The sequence below is a fragment of the Helianthus annuus genome, chromosome 12 (genome assembly GCF_002127325.2).
Source record: "Helianthus annuus cultivar XRQ/B chromosome 12, HanXRQr2.0-SUNRISE, whole genome shotgun sequence".
Classification (NCBI taxonomy): domain Eukaryota; kingdom Viridiplantae; phylum Streptophyta; class Magnoliopsida; order Asterales; family Asteraceae; genus Helianthus; species Helianthus annuus.
The window spans coordinates 161,927,546-161,939,261 of NC_035444.2; positions in this window are offsets into that span (position 1 = coordinate 161,927,546).

An 11,716-nucleotide genomic window follows, 5' to 3' on the forward strand; every position below is an offset into this window, starting at 1 on the left:
TTTGTGGACATATGTCACAAAAGCGGTCCAGCATCATAACTTTCATATAATTACACTTTCAACCCCTGAACTAATACAAAATAACCTATCTAAACCGTATACGTTAATCTAACTCTACAAAGACGCAGGCTTTAGACATTATGCACCAACAAACTCCCTCTTGGATGAAGCCGCAGTCTTTGTCTTGAAAGTTGGTCTTCAGATAGCAGCTTTGTAATGTTCTTCACGCCCTTTAGGCTTCCTGCTTAATGCAACTCTTATCTTTTCATTCTTTCGCTTTTCTGTCTTCTCTTCTTCCTGTTGTTTCTTCAAAAACTTTCCTCTTTTCTCTTCCATCCTACGATTTTCACGTTCACGTTCACGTTTTGCTTTCTTCTTCATCTTTTCATCTAACTCCCACCATGACGATTTCCACTTGCTTTCAGAATTGATTCCTTTTTGAAAGCACAGTGATACAATACGTTGGAACTGTTGAGCTTGATCTTTATCTTCTGCTTTATAACGAATCTTGTGAATAAACAAGCATTCAATGTCTTTTGCCGAACAATTCACCAGCCACATCGGATCATAGACATGAATATATCTCAGTTCACCACCAGCTCTATACGTTATGATTGCTTCAGTTGTCAGACAGCTGTAAACCCAATCAATGAACCCTTTATAAAAATCTTGCTCCATTTCTGGCATAGGAATTGTTGTCATGGTTCTTGGAGGCTTTACATTCAGAATAGTTTCTGTCACGCCAGTCACTGGATCTACTCTTTGAATACGTCTTGGACGATGAGGCTTCCATTTCAGATATCCTCTCAAATTCTCGTACTTAATATATCCCCACATCGCCTTATCATTCTGCCTTACCTGATAATCCAACGTTCTCACCTGGGATAACTCATCGACATCCCACCATGGTAATGACATAATGTCATATAAACATTTAAAGTATTGGACACCATATTCTCTTCGAACTGCATAGGCATTGACTTGCGGAAGAAAACCCCAACTGATAATATCGCCAAGCGACACATTTCGATCTCGCTGGAAGTATTTCAACGGCCTTTTGAACTTTCTTTCATGAGAGTCTTTGAACCATTTAGAATGATCAATCTCTTCAACACTCGATTGACCTTCTTTTTCAACATTTGTCTGGCCTTTCTGTTCAGCTTCTTTTCTCAAACACTCGAACACATTATCATTCACCGCTTCAGTCACTTTCTGACGCAACTCATCTCTGTTTTCAGCAGCAAAGAATTCCATTAACGTCGGAAGTTTTGAAGTGTCTTCAGAAACATCTTCATTATCCGAACCATCCTCTACTTCAACCCTATCATACTGATCTGCATCCTCAACATAGTTATACTTGTAATCTTTCTATTTATTGATATCAAAAGATTCCAGATCAGCTTCAAGATCAATTGGATTCTCGGGATTTACATCTTTTAACATCTCCCTATACACATCTAGACATAAGAACAACGGTTCATGATGTTCTACAATCTGATTCTTACTCGACTCCCCCTTTCTCTCAGCTTCACCACTTTCTTCATTAACTGTATCGTTTAGCAGATCTTCAACGACTTTTTCTTTTGAAGCTTCAGTTACTCTAACACCTGAGCCTCCTGCAGCATCATCATCATCATCACCTTTCGAACTGTGACTGCTTGCAGAATAAACAAACTCTTCCTCATCATCATCCTCTTCTTCTTCGCCACCAATTAACTTTGGCGATTGAATTTCTTCTTCGACTATACCAGGAACTGAGGATATAGGCACTGGATTATCTATCACCATTGAAGGCACAATAGACATTACAGAACTTCCTTCAACAACTTTACCTTTATCTTTCATTTGCCTTTCTACTTCTGCTTTACGTTCAGCACGAAGATCCTCTAACTTCAACTCTTCATACTTCTGATCCACTGTTGTTTCTAACATGCTTTCCACAACTCTATTCAGCATGTAGAACTTGTGTTCATGCAACGCTTTAGCAGCCATAAGCTCTTTATTCTTCAACTTATAGTACTCGTTTTCACTTTCTCGACGACTCTTCTCCTCTTCTAATTCAGACACTCGAACTTTCAAAACGTCAATTTCCGTCTGATCAACTTCAATCTTCAGTGACAACACTTTGTTTTCACCTTCTAACCTCTGCACCTTTCCAGCAAGAGAATTTTCTCTTTCAGCAATCTTTTTGCATTCATCCGCCAACTTTTTGTTTTCTGCTATCACCTCATCAATTCTCTTTTCTAACTTCAATACTTGAGAATTGTTTGCAAAATCGAAATCAACATCTAGCAGATTATCATGCGGTATTGCAAGGCCTCTACTTGAAGAACTAGGTTGTGCTTGGGTGATTGGAGGTGTGCCAAAAAGATTTTGTGAAGAATAATATTGTTGATGTGGAGGTGGTGATGGTGGAAACAGAGGAGACGGTTGTCTTTGTGGAGTAGGTTGTCTGGGTGGTGTTGAATGTGATGGAGGAGTAGGTTGTTTTGAGGATTGTTGTGGTGTTGGTTGCCTGAGAGGAGATTGATGTATTGGAGATTGTGGAGGTGTTGGTTGATGTGGAGGTGTTTGTTGACGTGGAGGTGTTTGTTGACGTGGAGGTGTAGATTGTGTTTGCATGATCTTTTGAGGGCGCTTTGACACTTTAAACTTTGGAGTAGCCTTCTTTCGACCTCCAGCTTTCTTTTTACTCTTAGGAGTAGATTGTGATGCTGAAACATGTTCTGGAGAAGGTTCATAAGGTGCATCTTCTTTTTCTTCTCTCTTCCTCTTTCTGAGTAACTTCTCCTTTTCTACCTCCTCTCTCATTCGCCTTTCACGTTCTTTTGCATCAACTATTCAAACTCAGACACACTAGAAGAACTAGTAGTGTCTTTATCAACATCGTCGCCTTCAACATCATCTACCACTTTCTCTTTCTCCTGTGGAATATCAACATTATCAGTAAACAAATCTGTATGAATTTCAATATGTGCTACACTAGCCGCCTCTTGTTCCTTTTCAATGTTCACCTCAGGAACTTCTTCTTCAGACTCATCTACTAACACAGTTTCAGCCTTTTTCTTTTGTTTCTTCTTTGGCTTTGAAGAAGAACCTTCACCTTCAGCTACAGGAGTTACAAGTCTACGTCTGCGTCCAGACTCCTTCACATACCACTCATTCTTTGTTGGTTTGAAACCCTGAATTATCTTCAACTCCACAGCATACAATGCTTCTTTCATTTCTTCTTGATTTCTCCAATTCTGATGATTTTCTGGATCAGGATCCACATAGTTTGCATCTCTAAGCAATCCGAAGTTTTCAATCACTAACTCCGGCTCTGGATGATGAGGATGATACTTGACAAGGTTCTTTAACGAGATATTAGACATGTGTGCTTGAACAAGAAGATCATCCTTAATGTTTCTGTCAATACCAGGATAAGCACGGTCAATCATCATTTGAACAAAGCGTGGATATCTCCAGACTCTAACATCTGACGCTAGATTCTCCACCATATAATGAAAAATTATGTGCGAGAAGTTGTATTTCTTGTTCAACACTAATGCAGTTAACATGTTCATTTGATAATCCCTCATCTGGTCATAACTTCCCTTTGTGTGACTCAGGGAAATCAAAATACAGTGAATCAAGAACTTGAATGATTTCTGAAATTTTGACTTTAAGTAGTTCCCAGTATTCAACGTGCTTCTGTATCCCAAACGTAGCATACAACCCTTCACCATTCGTTCAGGAAATCTAGTTGGGTAGTTGGCTTCATCAGGGAAATTCATAACTTCTCGAACCAACGCTTCGGTCACTAGTATAGTCTCTATCTTTCCATTCACTTCCACTTCTGCTGAAATCACCTTGTTTTCCCCGTCATACTTTGCACTTTTCCAAAATCTACTGATATGCGATCGATACAACGGCCTTTGTTCAGTCATAGCTTTCTTCACTGGAATGCGATCCATATAAGTCAAAATACCGCTAAATTCAGATAATAGCGGACATTTCTCCACATCTAAATCCACACAACTGTTGTGAACTGGATCGAATAACACATTCGTAGATGCCTGCATAACAACAAGAAACAGGGACTTAGATAAAATTTCACATTTTGAACACTTTGACCAAAAAGGCGATCCATCACAGAACATTAAAGGCGATCCAAACATTATAATACCACAAAGGCGATCCAAGGACTTAACAACCCTATAGGCGATCCACAAGAATGACTAAAAAGCGGTCCAACTAAAAAAAACACAAAACGCGAGCCACCCCTAGTCACATAAGCGACACAACCCTAATATGCCTTAAAAGCGGTCCAGAACTTGTTCCAATGGGCGGTCCTAGAATTGTATGAATGGAAGATCCAACATGAAACCTATGAGCGGTTCAAAGTACATCTGTTCACAAAAGCGGTTCAAATATGATCTATGAGCAGTTCTGAACAATCCTAACTGTAAAAGCGACCCTACACTCAAATCATGTAAAACATTTCTAAATCCTAAAATTGATGCTACAAACATATTCTACACAAAATTCCGAACCTAAGAGTATCTTTTAATTTTGTTAGACTATCCTAAAACACCCTAGATCTAAATCTAAACACATTCAGTTCCGACAACCCTCATCAAACGATCAAATTTCATCAATTAGCATGTAATACTACACCTAGTATCATCATACGACACTGAATCAACAATCATTTCACACAAACATGACATTCACAGCCTTAAAACATGAATCGTTCACTCACACAAGCCGACAGACATGATTTATCACATTAGAACTGAAATTAAAAGATGACTTACCTTACCCATGATGTAAATGATGGAAATCTATCAAGAACAAGCAAAAACAAAGCTAAATCAGCAAGAAATCACGAAGATCAGTTGAGATCGCTCGAATCGCCTTAGAGACAATGACGTAAAAGCGGTTTAGGGTAATGGCAGAATAAGCGGACCCTGTTCCTTATATATGAGGGTCTGAACCGCTTATTCGTCATGTCCTTATGAGCGGTCCACAATGGTCATTTGACAAAAAGGCGGTCCATAGATGTGTCATAAGAGCAATCCACCCTTAATTTTTCAAAAAATTCAATTTTTAATCATTTTTCAACTTTTTCGATTTCACATGCTGGCACTCAGTTGACCAAGTCCAAGTTAATGACCTTGGAACAACTGATTGATCTTCCAAGTCCAAGTTAATGGCCCTGGATGATCAGATTTATGAAGTACTTTGTCGTTTTGTTTTAGAAGCAGTTCAAATTAATGAACTTTTGACGTTTAAACCATTTGCACATTTTATCTGTCAAACATCATACCAGATCTTTGTTTGCAATCACAGCTTACCCAACCCTCATCAGACACCGACATGATCTGCATACGGGCTTTGAACTTTCAATCCCCAGTATCAGTTGTCGAAAATAAAATGAGAAAATAAAATCTTTTTGGGTTTAAAGCTGTTCAAACTGAAATATATACACACAATATTTTTTCGAGCGTGTTAAGGGATCATATCAGCTGCCGACAGAACACAAGCACCGTTAAGCTTATTTCATTTTAAACATTTAAGCAATTCGCGTTGATTGTCGGTATATTGATCCACTTTAAATTCTCACAGAATTTTCAATCTGTTCGGGATACGTTATTTAGTGTTTTAGAGACTTAAACGTCAACGTGTGTTCCCACCTCAGTATATACTCCCGTATCCAGATCCCAGTATTCAGTCTTACAGGTGAATATACCACAACTGATATCTGTTAGGGGGTAGATGCGAAACCGTGAGAGCTCAGGTCAGAACTTCCGTTCAGCAGAGAGATGACGGCTCGACTTTTCGGTGGGTCCCCTTTAGAGGATCTTTTGCATTTCAACAGCAGCGACTATCAATTTTATTGTTTCATCAGCATGCTGAGGGTGAAGCTTATGTTTCAAAGCTTTTTGTGCAAAGTATTATCCGGGGACTAGGTCAGTATTTCCATACAGCAGAAGTCCCGGGATAATACCCCAGATATCACCGAGTATAAAGACCTAGGGATCTCAGAATACGGGACCTTTCAAACAGGATTTCAGGGTTTACCTATATATCCTGGAGGTGTTCCCCACGAAAACGCAAGTTAAATTTAGTTTATATCCCAAACCGATCTACTAATTTTGTAAGAACCTACCGGCACATCTTTAGCGAGACTGCTTAATTGCATTTTTACATTACATATCTTTAGCGTACTGTGCCCGTCTAGCTGATGTAGTATCATTTCCCCTATACTACACAGCTCTTTTTGCATTTTTTTAATGTTTTTGGATTTTTATGATTTTATCATGTTTTTGTATTTTTCTGCGAATATCTCCCCCTAGAACTAAAACATATTTTTTTTGTTTTTGTTTTTAACGAAAAGCAGGAAATACAACTGTACAAACAAAAGTTGACAACTCGATACGGTTCAAGTCAGATCGCCGCCCAATTCGGCTTCACACTCGATAACCCTCCCAGATTGCAGATTTTTTAACCCATTTAACTTTAAAAGATAATAAAATCTCTTTTTATCAAACGGTTTCGTGTAAAAATCAGCTTTCTGATCATCGGTGCTCACATGTTCAATCCGTATTAGTTTCTTTTCATAACAATCTCGAATAAAATGGTGACGGATTTCTATGTGTTTCGTTTTTGAGTGGTGAACCGGATTTTTTGTAACATTGATGGCCGCTTCATTGTCCACAAATATTGGTGTATCCAAGAATTGCAGACCGAAATCGCGCATCTGCTGTTGAATCCAGAGAATCTGAGAACAACAGCTAGAGGCTGAGACGTACTCAGCCTCGCAAGTTGAGAGCGCGACTGCAGTTTGCTTCTTGCACTGCCAGGTAACGAGCCGAGTTCCGAAGAACTGGCACCCAGCAGCGGTGGACTTAGCGTTCTGCTTACAACTACCGAAGTCTGAATCAACAAAACCAGAAAATGTAAAATCACCCGTGTGACAACTCGAATTTCCAAGATTTCTATTTCGCATTTATTGCACGTTCATTGTTTGTGTAGTTAATTATTTGCACAATTTATTGCTATGGAACTTTATACGTTTTGATACAATGAATCGTATTGTGTGATTGTGCATGGTTATGTGTTAATTGTGAAAGACTTGTCAAATATGTGAACATGGTGGTGAAACTGTGAAATTGATGTGAGATGGTGTGCTTGTGTAAGATTTAGTAATTCAGGGTGTGTAGAGCAATTAGTGAAAACTAAACCATACTTAAACCTAATTCCTTGTTCACTAATCATTTTTGGCACAAGAATCAAAGTACTGTATCCTCTAATCCCCTAGCAATCATCACCAAATCATTGGCAAGACATTCATCACTTTTGTTTCTACATTTTCTTTAGAATCAACACAAGGTAAATAATTTATGTTTATTGATTGCTTGATTACCATTAATTCTTGATTCTTGTAATTCTTGGTGAAACCCTAATTCTTCATATAAGTATCCTGTGATTTTGATTTGATTCTGAGTATTATGATGATGATGTGATTAGTGAATGATCATTTACATGATGTTAAGATGCAAGGAATGTTAGAATGATTGCCTGATGATTGATTGCCGCTCTGCGAAGTGTATGAATTAGGGTTTTGATAATACAAAACGTAACTGCTCTGATCTCTTGGTTCTGTGCGTTGATTTGGAAATCACCCTTAAATGTTTACTCAGAGTTTTATCATGAGAATTAGTCCGAGCTTGTTATCACATGTCTGAGTTTTTAAAAAGAAGTAAAGGGTCTGATGTTTATGTATAAAGTGATCCGAGTTTCTTATATTTAAATAAAAGGATCCGAGGTTTGTAATTTGTGAAGTCCGACCTTCTTGTACATGTTATACTCTAGTCCGACTTTGTTGATAAAACAAGGGGGTCCGAGTTTGGCTTGTGGTCCGAGGTTGGCTTGTGGTCCGACTTTTGATCTCATTCCCCTTGGTCCGAATTTTTATAAGCACAACACCTATGTCCGAGTTTACAAGGAGCAGCCCATGTCCGAGTTTTGGAACCCATTTGGTCCGAGTTTGGGCTTAAAACCCTTAGTCCGAGTTTGTGGTAGAGAATTCACCAAGTCCGAGTTTTAGGGGGGGTGTTACCCTTCTGCCCGAGTTTTATTGTGTATACCACAAGGTCCGAGGTTTGTAAGGTTCCCTTGTCCGACCTTCAATAACACCCCATGGCCCGAGTTTCTTTAGGTGTTATGTGTCCGGGCTTTTAACATAAAGAGCATGGCCCATTGGTTAAGATATTAACCTGGTTAACTTTGTTAAGTGGATAACATTACTAGCTATTAATTCAGTTAAGTTGAGTTGATGAATTAAGTTTGTCAATTAACCCTGTTAACTCTATTAACTCAGTTAAGGTATGTAACCCTGTTTAGCCTGTAACAATGATAGCTTGCTAGCTCTGTTAATTGATTTACATGATTAATTATTCTTTCCCGTTAAGAAAGATAACCATGCTAAGCTTGTTAACCTTGTTACGTATGTGGATCTGTTTAGCCTGATGACCCTTAAAGGGTGTTATTGAGTAACTAGGTTAAAATTGACCAAGAACTCTATCACATGATGCATGATTGGATGAACCTGAAATAATTGTTATGCGCTACATGACGATGATTGCTTAATCACACTTTGCGACATAGATGGCATGTGAATACGATGAACTGATTACATAATTGATGATTCTATATGCGTATAATCGTATGATATTGAATGCAACTGTATGATTCTGCATGCGTGAACATTCTATGTGATATCATCATGTACACAATAAACACACAAGACACAACTGTTTGAATGTCAATGATTTGCAAACCCTAATTGGATGCAAACACTTATATCGTATCATGTGCATCATATCCTAGGTCGTGTGTAACGGACTTAGACATCTGATAAACCCTAGAAGCAATAACATACCGAGCAAACCAAGGTGAGTTCACACTCTTACTAAGGCATGGGATTCCCAGGGCACGGGAATTGGGATTGAAGGATTGAGATTGAATGGAACTGTACTTACACTATTGCTAGACTACCATACCATCGTCCTCGGTTGTGCAGGACACATACGTGCAATCTACGCACACATATACTTACTACTATCCTCGGTTGTGAAGGATACTTATACTTACTACTATCCTCGGTCGTGAAGGATACTTATACATACTACTATCCTCGGTTGTGAAGGATACTTATACATATTACTATCCTCGGTTGTGAAGGATACTATTACTTAATTACTATCCTCGGATGTGAAGGATACTCACGTAAGACCTACGTGAACTTATACTTACTACTGTTCTCGGATTGTGAAGAACACATATGGTTACGAATAGTCTAGTGGATATACAACATGGGAAGCCCCCACCAATAGAACGTACTATCGGCCCAGTAGAGCCACATATTACAAACGAACTTACTATTACGCAATTACTTTCTGTGAACTCGCTCAACTAGTTGTTGATCCTCTGTTACATGCCTTGCAGGTCGTTAGATACATGGAGCTTGCACAGGGAGGAGCTGGTCGTTGTGGGCTTGGATCGTGATCATCTTGTTAAACACTTATGATACTTGATACTTTATTACGACGGGTTTTATTTATGCGCTTCTGCTAAACAATGATAACTTACTTATGTTTTTGGAACACCTTTCATATGGATTGGGTTTGGTTTGATAGCAATTACTTTTACTATATATATTGTTCTGTATGATTGGTGGCTTGATCCTGGTCATGTCACGCCTCCTAGCGGTGGTACTCCGCGTGTGGATTTTGGGGGGTGTGACAGATTGGTATCAGAGCCATTGGTTATAGAGAACTTGGTTTTAATATGGGAAAACGTTTTTATTAAAACCAGACTATAACCAGAACAGTGCTCTCAACGATCCACAACGACGCTTCGCTCCACGTGCAAGACTCGACATCCTAGGTAATAAGGTCTATGTTTATTGCCTACATGCTAGAATTGCATAGAACTTTGCTCGTAGTATGCTTACATTACTTTGCTCACTACTTGTTATTGCTTGAGAACACCTATGTGCTTACACTCTTCTGTCATCGCACTATTCGCGAACCTTTCTCACTTATGTTGCCTTTGATGTGAAGATCAATGGCCGGACGAATTAACATAACTCAAGCCCAGCTAGAGGCTGTCGTTCAAGCTCAAGTTGCTGCGGCACTTGCAGCTGCTCAAGCAGGTCAACACGCGCAACAAACTGTCTGCACTTTCAAGAACTTCATGGACTGTCGTCCAAGCTCATTCAGTGGCACCGAGGGGGCAGTGGGACTCCTCCATTGGTTCGAGAAGCTAGAATCTGTGTTCGAAATGTGTGAATGCCCTGAGGCTCGCAGGGTCAAGTACGCCACTGGCACCTTGGAAGGAATCGCGTTGACTTGGTGGAACGCGCAAGTACAGATCTTAGGGTTGGCAGCTGCTAACGCCACACCCTGGAACGATTTTAAGGAACTTATCAAAAGGGAATATTGCACGCGTGAAGATATTCACAAGTTGGAAGACGAGCTGTATAACTTGAAAATGGTTGGGTCGGAGATCGAAGCCTATACCAAACGGTCGAATGAACTGGCCGTGCTATGCCCAACTATGGTGGACCCTCCAGTGAAACGTATTGAATTGTATCTCAAGGGTTTGGCGCCAGAGATCCAGAGCCATGTGACATCGGCTAATCTTGATAATATCCGGGCTATTCAGCGCCTTGCTCATCGTATTATAGATCAGGCAGTGGAACAGAACAGGCTGCCTAGTTGTATCATCGCTATTACTACCGCCACCACTTCTGCTACTCCCGCTACTCCTAGTGACAACAAGCGGTAATGGGATGGGTATTCCAGCAAGGGTTCAGCTACCGTTCAGTCTCAAGCACAGCAACAGCGCAAGAATAGTGATCACCAGAGCCGAGTCAGCCAACTTCTGGTGGTCAGGGGCAGGGTGTATATCGGGGAATTCACCCAACGTGTAACTAATGCAACAGACACCACGGTGGTTAGTGCAACGAGGGACGTTGCCAGAGGTGTCTCAAGATGGGTCATGAAGCTTAGGATTCAGGAGTCCACGGCCTGCAAATCGGAATCGCCAGCACCGTATCGCTTAGCTCCACCAGAATCGGAATAACTATCGACTCAGCTACAAGAAATCTTGGATAAGGGATTTATCCGACCTATCTCTTCGCCTTGGGGAGCTACAAGAACTCTTGGATACCATTTATCTGTGAAAAAGAAGGATGGCACCTTCAGGATGTGAGCTTGATTACCGTGAACTGAACAAGGACACAGTGAAGAACCGTTACCCTCTTCCACGCATTGACGACTTATTCGACTAGTTGCAAGGGTCGAGTTACTACTCTAAGATTGATCTAAGGTCAGGTTACCATCAGCTGAGAGTCCGGGATGAGGACGTCTCCAAGACAGCATTCAGAACTCGCTACGGTCACTACGAGTTTCTTGTCATGCCATTCGGGCTTACGAACGCGCCTGCAGTCTTTATGGACCTTATGAACAGGGTGTGCAAACCCTATCTTGACAAGTTCGTCATTGTCTTCATCGACGACATTCTGATCTACTCCAAGAGTCAGGAGGAGCACGAGCAGCACTTACGTCTTATCTTGGAACTTCTTCGAAAGGAGCAACTGTATGCAAAGTTTTCAAAATGCGACTTCTGGCTTCGTAAAGTCCACTTTCTAGGCCATGTGGTG